Genomic DNA, 22094 nt, shown 5'->3' on the forward strand with positions numbered 1-22094 from the left:
TGCAAAGATTCAGAGCCTCATCAGGATGCTAGGATGATGGTGGGGGTGGGGAGCAGGGAAACACTCTTAGCAGGCATCACACAAACAAACAAAATGTTGGGGCAGGAGAGGCGGCTCCGAGTTTAGGGGAACTGGCTGTTCTTCCAGAGGACCTGGGTTCAATTCCCAGCACCCACATGGCAGCTCATAACTGTCTATAACTCCAATTCCAGGGGATCCGACACCGTCACACAGACATACATACAGGTAAAGCAATGTCCATAAAATAAAATTTACAAAAAAAAAAATTACAAATAATAGCCGGGTAATGGTGGCGCACATCTTTAACCCAGCACTCTGGAGGTAGAGGCAAGAGGATCTCTACTAGTTCAAGGCCAGCCTGGTCTACAAACTGAGTCCAGGACAACCAAAGCTACACAGAGAAACCCTGTCTCCAAACCCAAAAAAACCACAAAACAAAATGCCCCACAGATATGCCCACAGGCTAGTCTGATGGAGGCACTTCTTCGCCTCTTCCTAGATACGTCTACGCTTGTGTCACGTTGGCAGAATCTACGACCGACCGTGACCGTTAGACACCTTTCTCTAATGCTTCCCAACCCTAAACCCTTTTTCTTTGAGATGGGATCTCACTGGGTCTCCCTGGCTGTCCTGGAACTCAGTATGTAAACCAAGCTGGCTTTAAACTCAAAGAGATCCATCTGCCTTAACAAAACAACAACAACAAAAAACAAGTGCTGGCATTCAAACGGTGACCCCCCCCCATGGCCTTCCATCCAACTTTGCTGAAATGGGGTCTCTCGCTGAACTTGTAGCTCACCAAATATAGCTAGGCTGATTGGCCAGCGTGCTTGAGGCGTCCTCCTGTCTCTGCCTCCCGAGTGCTGGGATTAAAGGTTTGCGCCACCACACAAGGGTGTGATTTAGTGACATTTCTGTAATCTAACTCAGTCTGGCCCGGAAGCCACCGTGCACTCAGGGTAGCCTCACACTTATAGCTGTTCTCTCTTCTTAGCCTCTCAAGTGCTGGGAATACAAGCTTCAAGCATGCGACTCAGTGGCAACCCTCAGCTCTCTTCTTGGGGTTTCTTTGTAGAATCACAGAGACAGTCCCTAACCATCCTCCATGGAGTACCTCAAGACAGCCCAGATTTGCATTTGTGCTCTATATGGATATATAGAGAGATGTATATAGTGATTTCTGTGTGTGCATAAATACATGCGGGCTGTGTGTGTATGTGTGTGTGTGTGTGTGTGTGTGTGTGTAGTATTGATAACTGTTTTTATGGTGAGGCGGAAGTGTGAATCTGTCTTCATCACTCTTTAGGAATTTGTCTTGCGTGTCTGTTTTCCCATCACCCTGCTGAAATCGTCTGCAGGCTGTGCACAAGAGAGGCAGAGCTCCCCAGCATGGCTGCCACGTGAAATTAAGCCAGGCGACTTCAGGGAGAACAAAGGGGGCCTTCAAAAGAGCCCAGGGCCAGCTGGTTGGCAGGCAGCACCTGTCCCTGGCTTGTCATCCGAGTCAGGCACTGTGAAGCCACTTGATGGTCCCGGGACACACCTGTGATGGGTTGGGAGCTGGTGATAAATTTTTGTCCGTTTGAGGACTTGATGCAGCTGTCTCTGGGTGAGGATCAGAGGTCACTCAGGGAGGCAGCTGTTGTTGGGCCTCAGGGCCAAGACCAGGATAGCAGGGTCAGGGTTTGTTTGCGTGGAAGGCCTGACAGGTGGGGATTTGTGTCCAGAGGGGCATCTGCAAGCAGATTGCTCCTAAATTTGGCTTCCTGTTGTTATTGCTGCGTTTGGCCACCTCCCAGGGACTCAACCCTGTAGAGGCTGAATGAAGGTCCTTCTAATTCCGTGGCTACGGATATAGTTCAGGGGCGGGATGGGGGCTCCAAATGAAGTCTGTTCTGGGTAGACTCTGGGAGCCCAGAGCTTTCTGGCCATTTAATACAAGCAGGGGCTCTATTTCCATCCCCAGTAAGCTCTGCCTAGCCTGAGGGTGGCTCCAGAGAGGCAGTTCCCGGTCCTGGATTGTGCAGGCCTTGGGATACTTGCATTGTGGGCAGGTGACTAAGTGGGGTCAGAAACTGACAGCAAGCCAAGTCTTGGTTCACAGTTTACTAGAGAGAGATTCAGGAACAATCACAGTGGCCTTGTGGAAGTGTGGAGGGGACCGCATGGGACCTTAACATTGTGTGTGTGTGTGTGTGTGTGTGTGTGTGTGTGTGTGTGTGTGCAAGGGTGTGACTTGTATGGCGATCAGGCCCCAGGATGTGAGGACTCTTTCTCATTGAAGATAAGCCCAGAGCCAAAGAGAGAAGTTTGCAAGGAGAGCATCCGCTGCAAAGGCTCACAGGCAGAAAGTAGATAGAGCCTTGAAATTAGCACTGTGAGGGGCTGGAGAGGTGGCTCAGAGGTTAAGAGCACTGGCTGTTCTTCCAAAGGTCTTGAGTTCAATTCCCAGCCACCACATGGTGGCTCACAACCATCTATAGTGAGATCTGGCGCCCTCTTCTGGCCTGCTGGCTCACATGCAGTACACTTTGTGTACTTAACAAATAAATAAATAAATAAATCTTAAAAAAAAAAAAAGAAGAAAAGAAATTAGCACCATGAGAATTACAGAATCGAGGAAGGGAAGAGATGAAGCCATAGGGAAACAGGCTCCAAAGGGGGGTGGGCAGGGCCAGACTGTGTGTACCCAGAAATTGTTTATTCATTTACAGATAGGGTCTTGCTCTCTAGCCTTGTCTTGGAACGCTATGTAGAACAAGTTGGCTTCAAACTCACAGAGATCTGCTTGCCTCCACTTGCTGAGTGCTGAGATTAAAGGGGTGCACCCTAATGCCCAGATATTGTAAAGGTGTGTGGAAAGCCTGGAAAGGTCAGCTTTGTGTTTAGAAAAACTAGATTTCCCCTGCCCCCACCACCCAGCAAGATAAAGAAAAGGGGTCTAAGGAGATGGCTCAATGGTTAAGAGTGTTTGTTACTCCTCAGAAGACCCGGTTTGTTTCCCTGTACCCACATAGCAACTTGCTACTGTCAGTAACTCCAGTTTGAAAGGATCCTATGCCCTCTTCTGGCTTCCTGGGGTACTGCATGCATGTGGTACAGGCAAAATACTCATACACATAACTAAATATATGTTTTTAAAAGAGGGCTGGAGGTTGGAGAGATGGCTCAGCACCATCTGCTCTTCCGGAGGTCCTGAGTTCAATTCCCAGCAACCATATGATGTCTCACAACCATCTATGATGAGATCTGATGCCCTCTTCTGGCCTGCAAGTGTACATGCAGATAGAGCACTTATAAATAAAAATAAAGAAATATATTTTTAAAAATAAAATAAATAAATAAAGGAGGGCTGGAGAGATGGGTCAGAGGTTAAGAACATTGGCTGTTCTTCCAAAGGTCTTGAGTTCAATTCCCTGCATCCATATGATGGCTTACAACCATCTTTAGGGCCCTCTTCTGGCCTGTAGGCACAGATGCAGGCAAAACACTGTATACATAATAAATAAATAAATCTTTAAAAGATAAGGAAGAGGTGTGAGCAAGAGAGCTCAAAGAGATCCATTTGGTTGTTATTAAAAGTGTGGGTCAATCCCAGCACTCGGGGGAGGCAGAGGCAGGTGGATCACTGTGAGTATGAGGCCAGCCTGGTCTACAAAATGAGTCCAGGACAGCCAAGGCTACACAGAGAAACCTTGTCTCAAAAAAAAACAAAATAGAAGTGTGGGGCTGGCTGAGGATATTGCTCAGTGTGCAGAGTCCTTGCATAACTTTTGCAAAGCCCTGTAATCAATCCCCAGCACAGCATAAACCACACCCATGCATGTGTGCCCACAAACATGTGCATTTATACATATACAAACATGTGCATTTGCACACACAGAAAAAAAGAAAACATCCAGGTATTCAGGTATGAGAGTGGCCTGATAAATTGGCATAGAAAATTTTAATTGGTGGTTTAGATTCTGTCAATGTTGACAGCTCTGAAAGACTACAAATATTGGGTATTCACAAGAAGCAAGTTGGGGGCTGAAGAGATGGCTCAGCAGTTAAGAGCATGCACTGCTCTTCCAGAGATCCAGAAATCAGTATCCAGCGCCCATCTCAGGAGCCTCACAACGACTTGTCACTTCAGTTCCTGGGGGCTCCAGCACCCTCTTCTGGACTTCAAGGTACCATGTGCACATACTACATACAGGTACACACAGAAACACATAAATAAAAATACATTTTTTTTTAAAGGAAGTAGTTCAGCTTCTGTCTAGGATGTGAAAGGGTAGTAAGCAGTAGAAATGGTTCCTCCATTTACATATAGTTGGGAAAATGGTACTTTGATTTATATACTATTTACATAGAGTTGGGGAGTTGAGGGGAAATGGTACTTTCATTTGTATACTATTTACATATAGTTGGGGGGGGGAATGGTGCTTTCATTGACATATAGTTGGAAAACATAAAGACCAGTGTGTGTTGGTTTGGATACACACATTGGATACAAACATGTGAAAGAATGATAAACAACACACTCAAGATCATGGTCACAACCAGATATGGCGGCACACACCTGTAATCCCAGCACCTGGGATGCCTGCGGTAGGCGGATCATGAATTGAGGCCAGTTGGTGCTACAGATTGAGACTCTGAATCAAACACAAACGGAATCAACAAGAAAAGGATAGTGGTCCCATTTGGGGCGTTGACGTTAACAGCAGATTCAGAGGTGAGTCACAGTTCATCTCTACCAACTGGGGCACGATGTTAAATTTGGTTCGTTTTTTAGATTTTTATTTTAAAGTATGTATCTGCGTCTCTCTGAGTGTGTATGGGCGCATGAGTGCAGGTACCCATGGAGACCAGAAGAGGGAGCTGGAGTTACAGTTTTGAGCTGCCTTATAAGGGTGCAGGGAGCCAAACTCAGGTCCTCTGCAAAGAGCAGTATTGCTCTTAACCTCCGAGGCATCTCTCCATTCCCGGGATGCTAGGATTTGGTGGTAATACTTTGGATTAGAGATCTAGGTGGCTCCGAAGGTAGAGTGCCTGCCTAACGTGTGTGAAGCCCCGGGTTTCGTCCCCAGCACCACATAACCAGGGGTGGCAGTGCAAGGCTGTGATTGCAACACTTAGGAAGAGCAGGCGGGAAGATCAGAAGTTCAAAGTGGCTACAAGAGATTGTCAAAGAGGAGGAGGAGGAGGAAGAGGAGGAGGAGGAGGAGGAGGAGGAACAATGAAGGGGTCAGAGTAGCTGGCGCAGCGGAGTGAGGTGCAGGAAGGGCTGGAGAATGAAGCTGCATGGTATGGAATCATTTGAAAAAATTTATCACATTTATATTTAATTTGATGTGTGTGTGTGTGTGTGTGTGTGTGTGTGTGTGTGTGTGTGTGTGTGTGTGTAGGGTGGAGCTCACACCTGCCACAGCCCACCATATGGGTACTGGGATTGAACTCAGGTCATCAGGCTTGGCAGCAGGCACCTTTACCTGATGAGCCATCTCGGCAGCCCTGAAATTGCTTTTTAAAAGCTCTGACACGTGCCAGGTGTTAGTGGCACAGATGTCTAATCCCAGCATTAAGCAGGCAGAAATGGGTGGATCTTTTTTAGTTTGAGGCCATCCTGGTCTACATAGCAAGCTGCAGGACAGCCAAAGTGTGTGTGTGTGTGTGTGTATGTGTGTGTGCATGCGCGAGTGCATGCTCGAGTGCGTGTGTCTGTGTGTGTATGCGCACAATCATGGGAGTGTCTTACTGCCCTGTGTGCACATGCCCAGGACAGGCTTGCGGTCTTACCTCCCAGCTGAGACTCTTTTAGAGATTCTGCAATCAGCACACTGCCAGTTGGTTGCGTGTTGAAGGTTTCTGCCCAACACACATGCAAAGCATCTCTGCCAAGCACAGGAGATTTATATTTCTCTTGTCTAATCATTAGCTGGCTGCTAGGTTAATGGAGCAAAGGCTTCGGTAGCTACAAAAGCTGGAACCCAGGTTTTGCTTAATTACTGGCAAAGTCATTAGGGAAATAGCTGCTGAAATATGAAGACCTTCCCAGAGGGCAGAGCGTGGTTTCCGGAGTTGCTGATGAAATGCCTGGTTTTCAACAGTGAGTAGGAGCCATGCAGAGAAGCCATGGGGGAAGGGTGCAGACAGACGGCAGCTGAGATGGCTCAGCAGGTGGAGGTACTTGCTTCAGGACCTAGTTCTATCCCAAGAAGGTGAAAAGGCTACAACCGACTTCTGAAAGTTGTCCTCTGACCTCCACGTGTGTACCACACGGCGCGAGTGTTAATGCACACATGGAATTATTTTAAAAGGCACTGTCCCGATGAAGCCTAAAAGTTCAAATTACTGCACAGATACTTTAAATTAGCTGTTTAACTTATGGACTGCTTGGTTTTGAGACAGTGTCTCGTGTGGCCCAGGCTGGCCTTGAGCACGTTAGGTAGCTAAAGCTGACCTTGAACTCTTGCTCTTCCTGCCTCTACAGCGCTGGGATGACAGGTGTGTAATTGTTTCTGGTGTCTGGTTGCTGGGGATAGGCTTGCGAGGCAAGCACTCTACTGACTGCACTGTGTTCCCAGGCCCCCTGGAACTTGCTGTGTAGACCAGGGCAGCCCAGAACTCACGGAGATCTGCCCACTCTGGCCTCTTGAGTACTGTGATTAAAAGGCAAGAGAGTGCCATTACCTCTGACCCACACTGGCTAATTTTTAAAAGAGCCGATTTGGGATTTGGCATGACTTATGAGATCAACCTGACTGGATAGTCTAGAACTGGCGTTGTATTTTACGGCCACAATTTAACTGTGACTTGGGACAGTGCCAAGGCATTTGCCGTGTGTAAGACAGACTTAGCACAGCCTAAATGAATTTTAGAGTCTTCGAGGACTACTCAGTCTCTTTGACAGTCTTCCGAAGGGAATTTTGTCCTTTCTTTTCTTAAAAAAAAAAGTATGTATACATATGTTTATATATATATATATACACACATATATTAAATATATTTATTATATATGTATATATTTACATGCCACCATGCTCGTGTGGAGGTCAGAGAACTTGCAGGAATCACATTTCTCTTTTCACCATGTGGGTACTGGGATCGAACTCAGGTCTTCAGGCTTGGTGGTAAGCACCTATACCGGTTGAGCCAACTGGCTGGCCTAAACTGTGTTGTTTTCATACTGGAGTTTATGCAGGGAGCTGGAGGGGTCCAGGCCTTGCTATGTCCTGGAGATCTCACCTTCCTCCCATCATTATCTGTCAATTAAGTGAAAAGCTTTGGATTTATCCCAACCCTTGGAGTAGGTTGGCGAGGCCCCATTCTTCCCAGAAAGTCTATTTTACAGGCTGCCTTTGGTACTTGCCCATCCCTGTGTCTGTTTAAATAATGTTTTCCCATTAATCATTTTAATTTTAGAAAAGCTATTTTAGAAACAGCTTCTTCAAAAAAAAAAATTGCCACGGTTACCAGTTTAAAGTCTTTCTTACCAGTGTCTGCCTATAAATACCCTGCCTGTAGATACAGCTGCACATATGCATATGCACACGCGTATATATTTATATCATTTCATGAGGTTGTCCTCACAGTCTATAAATGGGTTGCTATTCTGCCTTCTTACCTCAGTGGTATTGTGGGGCTCAGAATAGCATAATGGTGAAAGTTAATTGGGGCCTCGGAGCCAGAGTGCAGCACCCTGTTCACCGTGCGCCTTTGGGAATTATTTAACCCCTTTGTGGCTGTTTCTTTTCCCCTCCGATCCTGGCAGAGCTCTGCTGTTTTTCTTCCCCGACATTTTCTTTTCTATGTGTGTGTATGCCGAGGGGTGGGGGGTGGGGGTGGGATGGGGAGGGAACATGGATTCCATAACTTGGGCATCAGGGGTCAGAGGACAATTTAGGCAGTTGGTTCTCTCTTTCTACCATGTGGATTCCAGGGGTAAAACTCAGATCCTCAGGCTTGGCGGCAAGCGCTCCTGCTCACTGAGCCGCCTCACTGGCCTCCGTGACCTCCCTGCTCTTTGTCTCCTACAGGCCAGTGAGGATGGGGGATGGGGTTTTTATTTTACAACTATCTTTCCCTTCTCCTCCTCCTCCTCTTCCTCCTCTTCTTCTCCTTTTTCTTTTTCTCCTCCTCCACCTCTTCCTCTTCTTCCTCCTCTTCTTTTCCTCCTCCTCCTTCTTTTTTGAGACTTCTTTTTTTGAGTCTCACTTTGCAGCCCTGACTTTCTGGAAATCACTATGAAGATCTCCCTCTTGAGGAAAAAAAAAATCTAGCCAGGCTTGGTGGCGCACGCCTTTAATCCCAGCACTCAGGAGGCAGAGGCAGGCGTATCACTGTGAGTTGGAGGCCAGCCTGGTCTACAAATCAAGTCTAGGACAGCCAAGGCTACACAGAGAAACCCTGTCTTGAAAAACCAAAAAAATAAAAAAGGAAGAAAGAAAGAAAAAGAAAAAAAATCTAGGGCCTGGAGAGATGGCACAGAGGTTAAGAGCATACAATCTGCTCTTCCAAAGGTCCTGAGTTCAATTCCCAGCAACCACATGGTGCCTCATGCCTTCTTGTGTTAGGCAGGTGCACGTGCAGACAGAATATTGTATAAATAATAATTCTTTTTAGAAAATAGACCATATTGGGGACCATGAAGATGGCTCAGGTAAAGTCACCTGCCATCATGTTGGAAGGAGAGGGTCAACTTCACTGAGTTGTCATCTGACCTCCATTTGAGCGTGCGCGCGCACACACCCACACCCACACCCACACCTAAAAATGTTCACTTTTTGGACACTGTAACAAGGGGACAGCCATGGATGGGTTAAGTTGGAGGAAAAAGAAGACATTCCAGGAATAGATTGGGATTGTTCCAGAATAAAGTTCACTCCCCTTTTCGGAACACGTGGGTTTCTGGATATGGCATGGTGTCAGATGCATGATGGCATCAGGCATCTTGATGCAGATGATATGAAAATGAAGCTAATGGCAGGCATCATCTCCGTCAGACTTGCTGGTCCCAGCTGCTTTTGTGTGACCTTGTCCTGGTACCACTTGAGTTGTCACAAGATGCCCTACCATGACGTGAGGCGGTGATTGGTGCTGCCTGGAGTCCTGAAGCCATTTTGCCACTGTGGCAACATAGCCTATCTCTCTTCCTCATCCATCCATTCCCTGCTATCTGTGATGATTAGTGCTGGGTAAATTGATAGACCCAAGACTCAGCTGGTACCTGGGCCTCTGGACATGCCTGCAGAAAAAAAGGAGATACCACACTATCTTAAAGAATTTCTCCTACATTAGCTTTTTGTTTGTTTTGGGTTGTTTTCGAGACAGGGTTTCTCTGTGTAGCCTTGGCTACCCTGGACTCACTTTGTAGACCAGGCTGGCCTCGAACTCACAGAGATCTGCTTGCCTCAGCCTCCGGAGTGCTGGGATTAAAGGCGTGCGCCACCACGACCTAGCTTTTTGAGTGTGCCTTTCTCTCAGATCTTCCTTCCATCTATTTAATCCTCCCTCCTCTCAGTAGAGGTTGGAAAGAGGAGACCCTTCTCCTACATGACTCTCCTTTCCATTTCTGATTTGCATAAACAGAATTTTAGGGTAGAAATCCCTGCTGCTGCTCCTGGAGTCTGTGAAGGCCTAGGCGCAGCCACCTTCCCAGAATTAGAATTAAGTAAATGAACTATGAAAAGCAGAGAGATGTTCAGTCGTCGTCTTCGTGCAGTGGAAAGAGCAGCAAATGAAAGGGTCCGTTGGCCAATGAGCTCCGGAGAGCTGCCCTTCCCCATCCACCCTGCTCCGCAGCTACAGATGGGTGAGTTGTTAGGTGAGAGCTGGAGATCCAAACCCAGGCCCTGGCGTCTTCGACTAAGCCTCCTCTTCAGCCCCCAGCAAGAGCAACTTCTGAGTTCCTGTTGCAATTCATGGCTCCATGACGTCATTGCTGCTGCCTCACCTTTCTCCACCCCTCCCCCTCCCCCTCCCCCTCCCCCCCTCCATCCCCCTCCCTGAGCCAGGTTCACCACCTCACTCTCTCAAGCCTAGCCTCCCCTCAGAGCCCTCTTCCTGCCATCCATTCCCCACCCCCCAGGCTCCACTCCTTCTAGTTCCTAACCCCCACTGCCACGTTGCAAATCTTCCTGTCTTCAGAAGCCCCACTGCCAGTCTCTGGAATTTTCCATCTCCTCAGGAGCTTCCTGTGGTTCTCCACCCCGGTGGCGGCGGCGGCGTCTCCTTCATCACTCATCCAGGGGAGGTGAACAAAACTTGCAGTGTTTTTCCTTCCTCTCTCCCTGACTTCTTGTCCTTCAGGGTGTGACCAACACCTCCTTACTAGGCCTGTCTGTCCCTTAAATGTCTTAAATTATGTCAGACTCTAGAAGTTTGAACCAACAGCAGCTACTTCGTGGCATGAACTAGGCTTTTTTTTTTTCTTGCTTCAGCCAAATAGACACTCTGGAGTTTGCAGCACCCCCACTCCTACCCCTGAACTCCACAGTACAGTTTACTTATTATTATTATATTTTTTATATTTATTTTGGTTTTCTTGAGACACGATTTTTCTGTGTATCCTTGGCTGTCCTGGACTCGCTTTGTAGACCAGGCTGGCCTCAAACTCACAGCGATCCGCCTGCCTCTGCCTCCCGAGTGCTGGGATTAAAGGCGTGCGCCACCACGCTCGGCTTTATTTATTTATTTTTATGTGCATTGATGTTTTGCCTGCATGGATGCCTGTGTGAGGGTGCCAGACCCTCTGGAACTGGAGTTACAGATGTTTGTGAGCTGCCATGTGGCTGCTGGGAATTGAACTCAGGACCTCTGGAAGAGCAGCCAGTGCTTTTAACCGCTGAGCCATCTCTCCAGCCCGTTCATTAACTTCTCTATTGACTTAAATGGAGGCCATGCTATATATATATAGCCCAGTTTGGCCTCAAACACCCCTGTTCAAGGGTTCCTCCTGTTTCAGCTTCCCATGTACCCTGGACTGGAAGATGTACCAGATTTGCCTGACTCCATGTACTTTTTTTTTTTTTTGTCACAGTGCAGTAGCTTGAACCCAGGACCTCACGTGTGCAAGGCAGGCACTCTGCCAACTGAGCTATCTGCCCCAGTCCTCACTGATTACTGGGGCCAGAAGCATGGCCCATCAGTTAAGAGCACTTCCTGCTGTTGCGGAGGACCTGAGTTTGGTTCCTAGCACCCACGTTGGGTGACTCACAACCGCCTTTACCTCCAGCTCCAGGGGATCAGACACCTTTGGCATTGGTGGGCACCTGCACCTGCACCCGCATTACCCCTCCCACATATTCACAATTAAAAATAGTAAAAATAGAGTCAGGCAGATCTCTGTGAGTTCCAAGCCAGCCTGGTCTATAGAGAGAGCCCAGGAAAGCCAAGGTACACAGAGAAACCATGTCTCGAAATAGTCCTCTGGTTTAAGTTTTTGTTTGTTTGTTTGTTTGTTTGTTTTGATTTTTTGAGACAGGGTTTCTCTGTGTAGTTCTGGCTGTCTTGTAACTTCCTTCGTAGACCAGGCTGGCCTCGAACTCACAGCGATCCACCTGCCTCTGCCTCCCAGTGCTAGGATTAAAGGTGTGCGCCGCCATGCCCAGCTTGTTTTTTCTGTTTCTGTTTTTGTTTTTTTTAACCGCGCATTTGTGTTTGGCCTGCATGTGTGTCTGTACACCACATACACAACCAACGTCCACAGAGGTCAGGAGAAGGCATTAGCTCTTCGGGCACTGGAGTTACAGGTGGTTGTTAGCCACTGTGAGGGTGCTGGGAAATAGGCTCAGGCTTTCTAGAAGAACAGCCTGTGTTCGGAACCACTGAGCCATCACACCAGCTTCAGGAGGCTTCTGGTTTGAAGTCTTCTCAGTCTGTACGATGTGTTTCCTGCATGTGGGTCCTTTAAAGATCCTGTTTCTCCCCTCCGCTCCCCTTCCCTTTTCCTCTCTTTCCCTTTTTTTAAAGACAGGCTCTCATATAGCCCAGGCTAGCCTCCAACTGGCCATGTAGATGAGGATGACCTCGAACTCGTAATGATTGAACCTCCACCTCTTAAGTGTCGGTAGTACGGGCATGCACCACCACACCAGACTTCTCTTTTTGAGACAAGGTCTCACTGTATAGCCCAGGCTTGACTCAAACTCAACTGTCCGCCTGCCTCAGCCTCTTGACTGCAGGAATTGCAGCCATGCACCACTACACCCTGCTCCTCTTTCTTTCTTTCTTTCTTTCTTTCTTTCTTTCTTTCTTTGGGAGGGTTTTGGTTTTTCGAGACAGGGTTTCTCTTTGTAGCCTTGGCTGTCCTAGACTCACTTTGTAGACCAGGCTGGCCTCGAACTCACAGCTAGCCTCCTGCCACTGTCTCCTGAGTGCTGGGATTTGTGTACCACCACGCCCGGCTCTTCTTGCTTTTCCTGCAGGCCCGTGCTCGCAGGCACTCTCTCCCCTGTCTACCTGCACGAACAGCTGCATCCTGCTAAGTGGTTCTTGTACAAAGTCCGCATTGAGGCTCTTAAAAAAGAAACACAGGGGATGAACACGAAGCTAAAAATAACTCAGGATCAATTTAGGGACGGGGCTTGTCTTTTTTTTTCCCCTAGTCTCTCTCCCCTAGGGCTTGTAAATTGCTGCTGTTTGACAACTGGGCTGGGTTGGCTTCCTGTAAAGCTGTAATAATATGGAATTACCCTGGCTGCCATCCTCCCCGGGGCAGGGATGCTGGTACTTTCACCACAGGCATCTCTGAGCTGGAATCCTTGTCCTCCGCTTGGGCCACGCTTGTACACATCTCTACCTCGCACCCTCACACGTAACCACGGCTGCTGGCATGGTCCACAGTGCACGCTTATCAGCCCAGCATGCATGAGTCTTAGGCAGGGAGATCACCTGTTCTAGGCTAGCTTGGGATAAATACTCAGACCCTGTAAACAAATGAGTTAGCTGGATGGAGGTCCATTTCTGGACTCTGCCTCTTAGGGAAGAGCGCTGGAAAAACTCTTAAAGGATGCAGCTCATTGCTTCTGGGCTGGGCAACCGAGGAGTCTGCCTGGAGGACCCCGCCCAGGCTGAGGAGCAGGCAGGGCCAAGGAGCTCCAGCGGACTTGGGTCCTTGGTTGATACTTCCAAGCTGGCTGCTGACTCGGGTGTGAGGGTGGGGCTTGTTTCTGTGCATTTACTGTGTCCCCTCACCACTGCCAGCCACCCACATCAGTTGGTATAATGTTCTTGTGGACTGTGTACAGTTTACCCTTGTTCATTCAAATGCTGATTTCTCCACCCCACTATCTGGTTTCAATCAGGACATCGCATTGCTCTGTTTATTCTGAGTGTCTCCTGTCTCAAGTTTGTGTATACATGTCACCATTTGTTCTCTGTATTGCCAATAAAAACCAACTCGCCAGTGCTGAGCAATAACGGAGAATAGGGTGGGAAAGAGCAGGAAGGACAGGAGGGATGCACATGGAGAGGACCGAGCAGCACTGGGAGGAATGAACCGGACCTAGGATGTGAATAGGAAGCAAGTATAATGTGGGAAATCAGAATGGGAGGAAATTATACTAGATTGGAGGATTAAAATGGAGCAATTATTGCGCAGCATCGTGTTCTAAGCTAATTAACTAGATCCTAGTCTCTTTGTGTGTGTGTGTGTGTGTGTGTGTGTGTGTGTGTGTGTGTTTTGGGTATATACGTGGTTAAGGAGTAACTGCTGATTTTACTAAAATAATAATTCAATATTAAATATTAATAATCATTCAATATACATCCTACACAAGAAGACGTTCAAAATTCCATTTTTGTACCATAGAGCCTGGTGATGTTTAGTAGCTCCTGAAGGGTGGGCCTGTGCTCTTCCCTGTGGGGGTCTGTCTTGCAGAGCACTTCAGGGGATGGAATGGGCCTCTCTCAATAGCTCAGCCATTTGGAAATTGTCACCAAAGGCCTTGGCCACCCTTGTTTGAGTGGCATTATAAGGAAGGGAGAAAGAGCGAGATCTCTGAGGGACAAAGGGTTTAGAGATCTCTGTTTACAGCTTACACCAAGTCTGTGGCTAAGGGATGGAAAATTCCAGGTGGAAGCTCAGAAATTTCCAGTCTAGGAGAAGCCGGAAGGGCAGTCCCACATTTCCTCCTCTCCTATACGCGTTGGCTTTGGCCAAGACCAGGGTAGGATTTCTGAGTCCTGGCTCTAGTTGTTGGGTTGTTCCCAGTCTTAGCTGTAAGAACTGGGGTGTGGCTCAGTGGTAGAGCACCTGCCTAGAATCTCCCAGTGAGGGGCTGGGGATGTGGCTCAGTAGTAAAGCACCTGCCTAGAATCCCCCAGTGAGGGGTTGGGGGTGTGGCTCAGTGGTAGAGCCCTTGACTTGAATTCACTAGTGTAGGGCTGGATTTTTATTCCTAGCACTGGGGAAAAAAAAGAAAAAAGAAAAGAAAAGAAGAGAGGAGGAAAATGAAAAAGAATCCAAAAAAGAAAGCTTTCTCTGAGCATTGACTATATGTCACAATGTCCTGGGGTAGCTTTAAAATGCTGATGCCTAGGAGCCGGGCACGGTGGCACACGCACCCCAGCACTCGGGAGGCAGAGTCAGGTGGGATCAGTGTGAGTTCGAGGCCAGCCTGGTCTACATAGCAAGTCTAGGACAGCCAAGGCTACACAGAGAAACCCTGTCTTGAAAAACAACAAAAACAAAAACAAACCTGTCCAGAAATAAGTGACATCTCAAAAGATTGCAGCGCAGAGGCCAACTGGTTGTCAGGACTAGCATCCAGAGTGGCCCTGCGTGCCCTGCCCCTATAAGCTTTGGATTTGCCTGAGACCCAGCAGCCAATTCTCTATACACCAACCCCCTAACAATGTTATTTTAAAAAGCTAGGCATAGTGACACAGGACTTAGGATGCAGGCACAGGGAAGGTGAACACAGTGGATGCCTGGAGCTCACTGGCCAGGCAGTCTAGCCTCTTGTGAACCCTAGGCCAGTGAGAGACCCCACAAACTAAGGCACAGGGCCTGGTATGGTAGCTCACACCTTCAGTTCCAGCACTCAGGAGACAAGAGGCCGGCAGATCTCTCCGAATTCCAGGCCAACTAGTGATGCATAGTGAGACCGTGTCTCTAAACAGATAATATATAAATAAGGTAGGCCATTGTTGTGGTTAGGGCTCCTATTGCTGTGATGAAACACCATGACCAAAGCAAGTTGGCAGGGGGGATGGGGGGGAAGGGTTTATGTGGCCTCTTCACAGTTTATCATCAAAGGAAGTCAGGACAGGAACTCAAGCAAGGCAGGAACCTGGAGGCAAGGAGCTGATGCAGAGACCATGGAGGGGTGTTGCTTACAGGCTTGCTCCTCATGGCTTGCTCAGCCTGCTTTCCTATAGAACCCAGGACAGCCAGCCCAGCGGTGGCCCCACCCCCAATAGGCTGGGCCCCATGATCGCTAGTTAAGGAAATGCCCCACAGCTGGATCTTACGGTGCCTTTTTCTCAATGGCGGCCTCCCTCTTCTCTGATTACCCTAGTTTATGTTGGGTTGATACAAAACCAGTCAGCATAACACTGCTTGATAAACAACACACAAGGTTGACTTCTGCCCTCCATAACATGAGTGCATATAGCACCCCCTGCCCCGACACACGACCATACAGACATGAAAACACTGCGGCTGGGTCCTGTGGGTCTGGTACTCCCCTTCGTGGGTACCAGAAGATAGACACTTGGAACTCCTCAGCTGTCCCTTCGCCAGACCAGGAGGCCACACTTCCAGACACCTTATGTCAATGACTGTGCGACTCGGTTCTTGGAGGCGGTGGCCCAGACTGACCTTGGACATGCTGACTGAAGGACACTTGACCTTTGCTGGCTTGGAATGATGCTTCAGTCCACTTTCTCATTACTCATTGATGCCAAAGCTCTCAGCCTTCCCCGGGGACAGCTCTGACATCTCCAGCTGGTGCCCAGATAGCCTTTGCTGATGGCCTGGCATCCAAAGGACACACTGTCAGCAGAAAGTGACTGGAGCCTTTGCAGGGCTGAGTTGGCCTATGCAGAAGTGGGCAGTGGATATCGGAGACGCAGGAGTTTGATAGAGGCACTGTCTTCGCTGTGGCTCAGCATCTGTCTGGGCCGTGAACGAGGCAGGGAGACAGATACAGCCTGGCATGCCGCAGGTGAGCGAGCATCCTAATATCGTAGCAAGCACAGCAGCACAGACCTTATTAGGTTGAAGGCAGGCTTGGACATCTGTAACTAGGTTTGTTTTATTGTTGGTGTTCTGTATGCACGTGCACATGTCACACATGTGTCCAGAGGCCAGAGGTCAGTGTTAGGCCGTTAATCCCGGCGCTCAGAAGGTAGAGGCGGGAGCATCTCTGTGAATTTGAGGCCGGTTTGAGTTACACATCAAGATCCAGAACAGCCAGGGCTATGTAATGAGGAGAAAAAAAATTTGTAAATTATATTTTATTTGTGTGTGTGTGTGTGTGTGTGTGTGTGTGTGTGTGTGTATACTCCCATATCCTGTTGCTTATGAGGAGGTCAAAGGACAACTTTTTTTTTTTCCAGACAGGGTTTCTCTGTATGTAACAGCTCTGGCTGTCCTGGAACTCGCTCTGTAGTCCAGGCTGGCCTCGAACTCACAGAGATCCACCTGCCTCTGCCTCCCAAGTGCTGGGATTAAAGGCAGTTGCCACCACCGCGCAGCCCAAAGGACAACTTTTGAGAGTGGGTTCTCTCTCTCCACCATGAGGGGGGAGCCGGGGATCAAACTCAGGTCGTCAGGTTTGGCAGCAAGCGTCTTTACCCACTGACCTGTCTCCTGCCCTCTACCGGCTTTTTGAGGCAAGGTCTCTTGTTGAACCTGGAATTTGTTGAGTAGGCCAGACCGGCAGTCTGTCGGACCCCAGGCATCCTCCTGCCTCCGCTTCCCCAGTTCTTGGGATTACAAGCATATGCTGCAATACTTGGCTTCCCCATTGGGTGCCAACGATTGAACAGGTCCTTATGTCTTTGCAGCAAGGACTTGAGCAACTGAGCCATCTCTTTACCCCGTGTTGGTTTTTGACACCGGGTCTCCTGTAGCCCCGGCTGGTCTCTTAACTCACTCTAGCTGGGGATGACCTTCATCCTCCTGCCTCCAAATCTTGAGTGCTGGGATTATTGGTGTATTGCCACCGTGCCCTGATTAGGTGGTGCTGCGGATGGAACCCAAAGTTTCATGCATCCCAGGCGAGCATTCTGTCCGTCGAGCCATATCATATCCTCAGGCCTGAAACTAGCTAGGTCTTTATTGAGCCGCCCTCGCCAGGACTTGGGTGCCGCCATGCCAATGCCCTTGAGGGGGATTTGTGGAGTTTGCAGCCTACCGTCCCATTTGGTCCTTTAGGCAAACACAACACATACGGGGGCTGTCCGTCCCTCGGATGATTGCTTGTGGCAGGTCACCAGGAGACCTGAGGCCCAGCCCCTGCTGTGAGGGTCAGCTCAGAACTCTGGCCAGAGCTTCTGATAGTGTACTTTTTCAGGACCACAGAGGGTGACAAGACTGGGAACAGGTATGGTGCAGTCAGAAGGCTAAATTTGTCTTCCTGAGTATAAGTCTAAGAAGTCCAGGGCTCTATAGGACATACTTCTGGGGACCCGCTGCCCCAAGAGAGTTGCCTAGCTCCACCCTACTGCCCCTATATGTAGTGTATGTGGTAACTAATCTTGGTTGTTCACTAGATGAGACTGAGGGTCTCGGGTCCTGGGCCAGCAAGATGGTGCGGCTGGTAAAGGTACTTGACACCATGACTGACGGCTGGAGTTCAGTCCCTGGGGCAGGTATTGGAGAGGGAGAAAAGGAACTCCCTTAAATCATCTGTTGACCCCCACATGTTCTCTCCCCCCCCCTCTATTTCTTTCTCTGACACACACTGCATGCACATGCGCACACACACACACACACACACACACGGAGGTAAAGGCAGAATTATCTCTGAGTTTGAAGGCAGCCTAGACTACATATTAAGTTCAAGGTCAACCAGGGCTACATACCGAGACCCTGCCTCTAAATAAATAAATAATAGACTCATGAAAGTGTTTTCAGAGATATTTAACTAGGGAGAGAAGGCCTACCCTGAATATGGGCAGTAATATTTCATGGGCTAGGGTCTCAGATTGACATAAAAACAAACAAGGTCAGGTGGTGGTGGTGGTGGTGGTGGTGGCGCACGCCTTTAATCTCAGCACTTGGGAGGCAGAGACAGGTAGATGTCTGTGAGTTCAAGGCCATCCTGGTCTACAGAGCTAGTTCCAGGACAACCAGGGCTACACAGAGAAGCCCTGTCTCAAACAAACAAACAAAGAAGAGAAAATGGCCTGGGGATGGAACTCAGTGGTGTGCAGGCCTTGTGTGCACAGAGCCCTGCGTTCCACACAGACTGGCCGTGGTGAGACGAGCCTGTGATCATCTCAGCAGGCAGGAGGTGGAGGCAGAAGGATCAGGAGTTACAGGCATTAGAGGATAGCCCAAGCTACACGCGATGCTGTTTCAAAAGATAAAAACAAAGTTATACCCAGTGACTTTCCTCCAACTGGGTCCCACCCTACTTTTGGCAATCTTCTATAATGGCACAGTATGAATGCATTAAATTATTAATCCATTGAGTAGTTCAGCGCCCTCAGGATCTTTCTCTGGAGGCGCCTCACAGACACTCCCAGAGGGATGCTTAACTAACCCGTAGGTTTTCTTTTATTCTCCCCTCCCCGCCCTTTAAAGATTTGTTTTATAGCTAGGTGTGGTTGGGCACATCTTTAATTCCAGCACTCCGGAGGGAGAGACAGGTTTATCTCTTGCGTTCCAAGCCAGGACAGCCAGGTCCACAGAGAGAAATTTTGTCTCAAAACACAAACAACAACAAAGATGTCTTTATTTTATTTGTGTGTGTGTGTGTGTGTGTGCATCTGTGTGCAAGTATCCACAGAGGCCAGAAGGGGGCAGCAAATTCCCCCAGAGCTGGAGTTAGAGGTATTTGAGCCATCTCCTGTGGATGCTGAGATGCAGACCCCAGAACTCTGATAGAGTAGCCATGAGCCTCTCTACTCTTTTCTTACCCGTTACTTTGCTTAATCATTTCCTCCTTTCCTAAATTTTCTATTTATCTAATTTATTATTGTGTGTGTACATATATGTGTGGGTGTGAGTGTGCCATGGCACAAAAGTGAAGGTCAGAGGACAACTTTTTGGAATCTGTCCTATCCTTTTACCAACATGTGGGCCCCAGGGTTTGAACTCAGGTTGTCAAGACGTCCACAGGCAAGAGCTTTTTATCTGATGAGCTATCTCTCCAGCCATGTTGCATGACAAAGTGTCTCGTGTAGCCCAGGCTGGCCTTAAGCCCACTGTGTAGCCAAAGATGACCTCAAATCCCTATTTCTCTGGCCTCTGCCTCCTGAGTGCTAGGATTACAAGGCATGTACCACCATGCTGTGTTTCTGTGACCCTGGAACGGAGCTCAGGGCTTCGTGCATGCTAGGCAAGCACTCTGCCCACTGAGCCACCACCTAGGCCCATCATTTCAGTGCAAAAAAGGAAAGCAAAGGAGACAAAGGTGAAGAGATGTAGGGTGGGTGTGGTCGTGCACACCTGTAACCCCAGCACTCTGGAGGCAGGTCAGGGGCTGGAGAGATGATGGCTCTGTGTTTAACAGCAATGGCTGCTCTCCTAGAGGATCTGGGTTCGATTCTCAGCATCCACATGGAGGCTCACAGGTACAGATAAACCAATAAGGGAAAGATACTAAAAGCAAATCTATGGATCTCTGGCCCATCCATTTATCCCCAGGTTCCATGGTCACCCTCTGTAACTCTGATCAGCAAATATCCATGTAGTCATAACAGTACGTTCTGCCCCAGCCTACCAGATGCTCATAGGGATTGAATGAGATAATAGTTCAGAAGGCATTTTGTAAACACCCACAGCCCTGTAGAGAGCCTTGTTCTTAAATACAAGAGCATAACAACTAAGTCTACCAGCCCTTTGACAAGGAGGATTGTTTGATTCCTAATAAGTAACCTTATTACTAGGAATTACTGAAGTCTAATCGCTATAACACAAGCTGGGCGTGGTGGCGCACGCCTTTAATCCCAGCACTCGGGAGGCAGAGGCAGGTGGATCGCTGTGAGTTTGAGGCCAACCTGGTCTACAAAGCGAGTTCAGGACAGCCAAGGCAACACAGGGAAACTCTGTCTCAAAAAACCAAAAAAAAAAATAGAAATAGAATCCTGTCTTCTCACAGCTCTGGAGGCCAGAAACTGGAAATTTATGTTACTAGGTCACAATCAAAGGTGTTTGGATGAAAAAAAAAAATTGAAATGAAAAGGAAATGACATGACTGCTCCTAGGTGTGGAGGAGGAGAAAATTTATTGTAGATAAAAGAGAGAACATAGCCAGGGGCAGACACATCTGGGAGAGTCCAGAGCGGACATGACCCTGGACCATGTTGAGGAGAGAGGGGAAGGGAAGGGAAGGGAGAAGGAAGAGAGGGGAACCAGCTGCAGTAATTAGGAGGCTCAAAAAGAGCAGCAGATCCAGAGACCAGGTGACCAAAATGGTTGGATTATATAGGCAAGGGTAGCCCAGTGCCTCGGGCTGGAGACTTCAGGGGCAGAGGGCAGGATGCAGGGAGAATCGGATGGCCAGTGTTAAAGAGTCCAGTCACCTCAACCATCTGTCCCAGGTTTGAACAGTGTTGGCAAGGGCTAAAGAAATGGCTCTGCGGGTTAAGAGCGTTTGTTCTTCAAGCATGAGGATGTAAGTTCCAATCCCCAGTGCTTTTTTTTTTTTTTAAAGGTATTGATGCGTACACAGCACTCTGGGGTGCTTGGCAGGGGATTGCTGTGAGTTCAAGGCCAACCTGGGCCATATAAAGTGAGTTCCCAGGAAGAGGAGGAGATAGTAAGACCTTGTCTTTAAAAAGCAGACCCCCAGGGGCTGGAGAGAGGGCACTGTCTGCTCTTCCAGAGGACCTGAGTTCAATTCCCAGCAATCACATGGTGGCTCATAACCATCTTTAATGAGATCTGGTGCCCTCTTCTGGCAGGCAGGCACACATGCAGGCAGAGCATTGTATACATAATAAATAAATAAATCTTTAAAAAGATGGGGAGGCGGGAAGCAGACGCCAGCTGGGTATGGTGGTACACACCTATAATCCCAGTTCCAGGCCAAGGTCTAGGCAATATAGTGCCTGTCTCAAAAAGAAATAAAAATTTAAAAGCATCACCTAAAGTAGGGGTATTTACAGCTGGACACAAAAACATACGCCTTTAATTTCAGCACTCTGGAGGCAGAGGCAGGTGGATCAAGGAGAGTTCCAGACCAGCGTGGTCCGAATAGGAAGTTCCAGGCCAGCCAGGTGTTAATAATAATCTCAGCATTTGTAAGGGAGAGACAGGAGAAACAGAAATACTACATAGAGTATTGTTTTTAAAAAGACTTTGTTTTTTTAAAACAAACAAACAAACAAATGCTGGGCAGAAGCTGCACAGACTTTTAAGATCCTAGCACTAGGGAGGCAGAGGCAGGTGGATCTTTGTGAGTTCAAGGCCAGCCTAGTCTCTAAAGCAAGTCCAGGATAGCCAAGGCTACACAGAGAAGCCCTGTTTAAAAACAAAACCAAAACAACCCAACAACAACAACAAAACCAGAAGCCCACACTCAAAAAAAAAAAAATCTGTTGGGAATCCTTGGACTGTCGACCAATTTCAGGCTTAATGGTTCGCAAGCTTTGTTACCGTTTTCGAGGCAGCATCTTGCGGCTTCCGGCTACATAGCCCAGGCTAACTCTGGATAGCCTGATCCTCCTGCATTAGTGCTGAAATTGCTCACAGGAGCCACCACACCTAGCTCCCTGCACATAACTTCCCCATATAGATTACTCTGATTGAATGCTCTCGCCCCCACCCACCGAAAACCAGCCCCAGCTTTACAGATTAGAGCTCTGATTGCAGCTGGGTGTGGTGGCACACGCCTGTAATCCCAGCACTCCCCGGTGGCCAAGGCAGGTGGATATCTATGAGTTCGAGGCCAGCCTGGCCTACAAAG

The sequence above is a fragment of the Acomys minous genome, assembly GCF_964271855.1.
Source record: "Acomys minous genome assembly, chromosome: 16".
NCBI classification, from domain to species: domain Eukaryota; kingdom Metazoa; phylum Chordata; class Mammalia; order Rodentia; family Muridae; genus Acomys; species Acomys minous.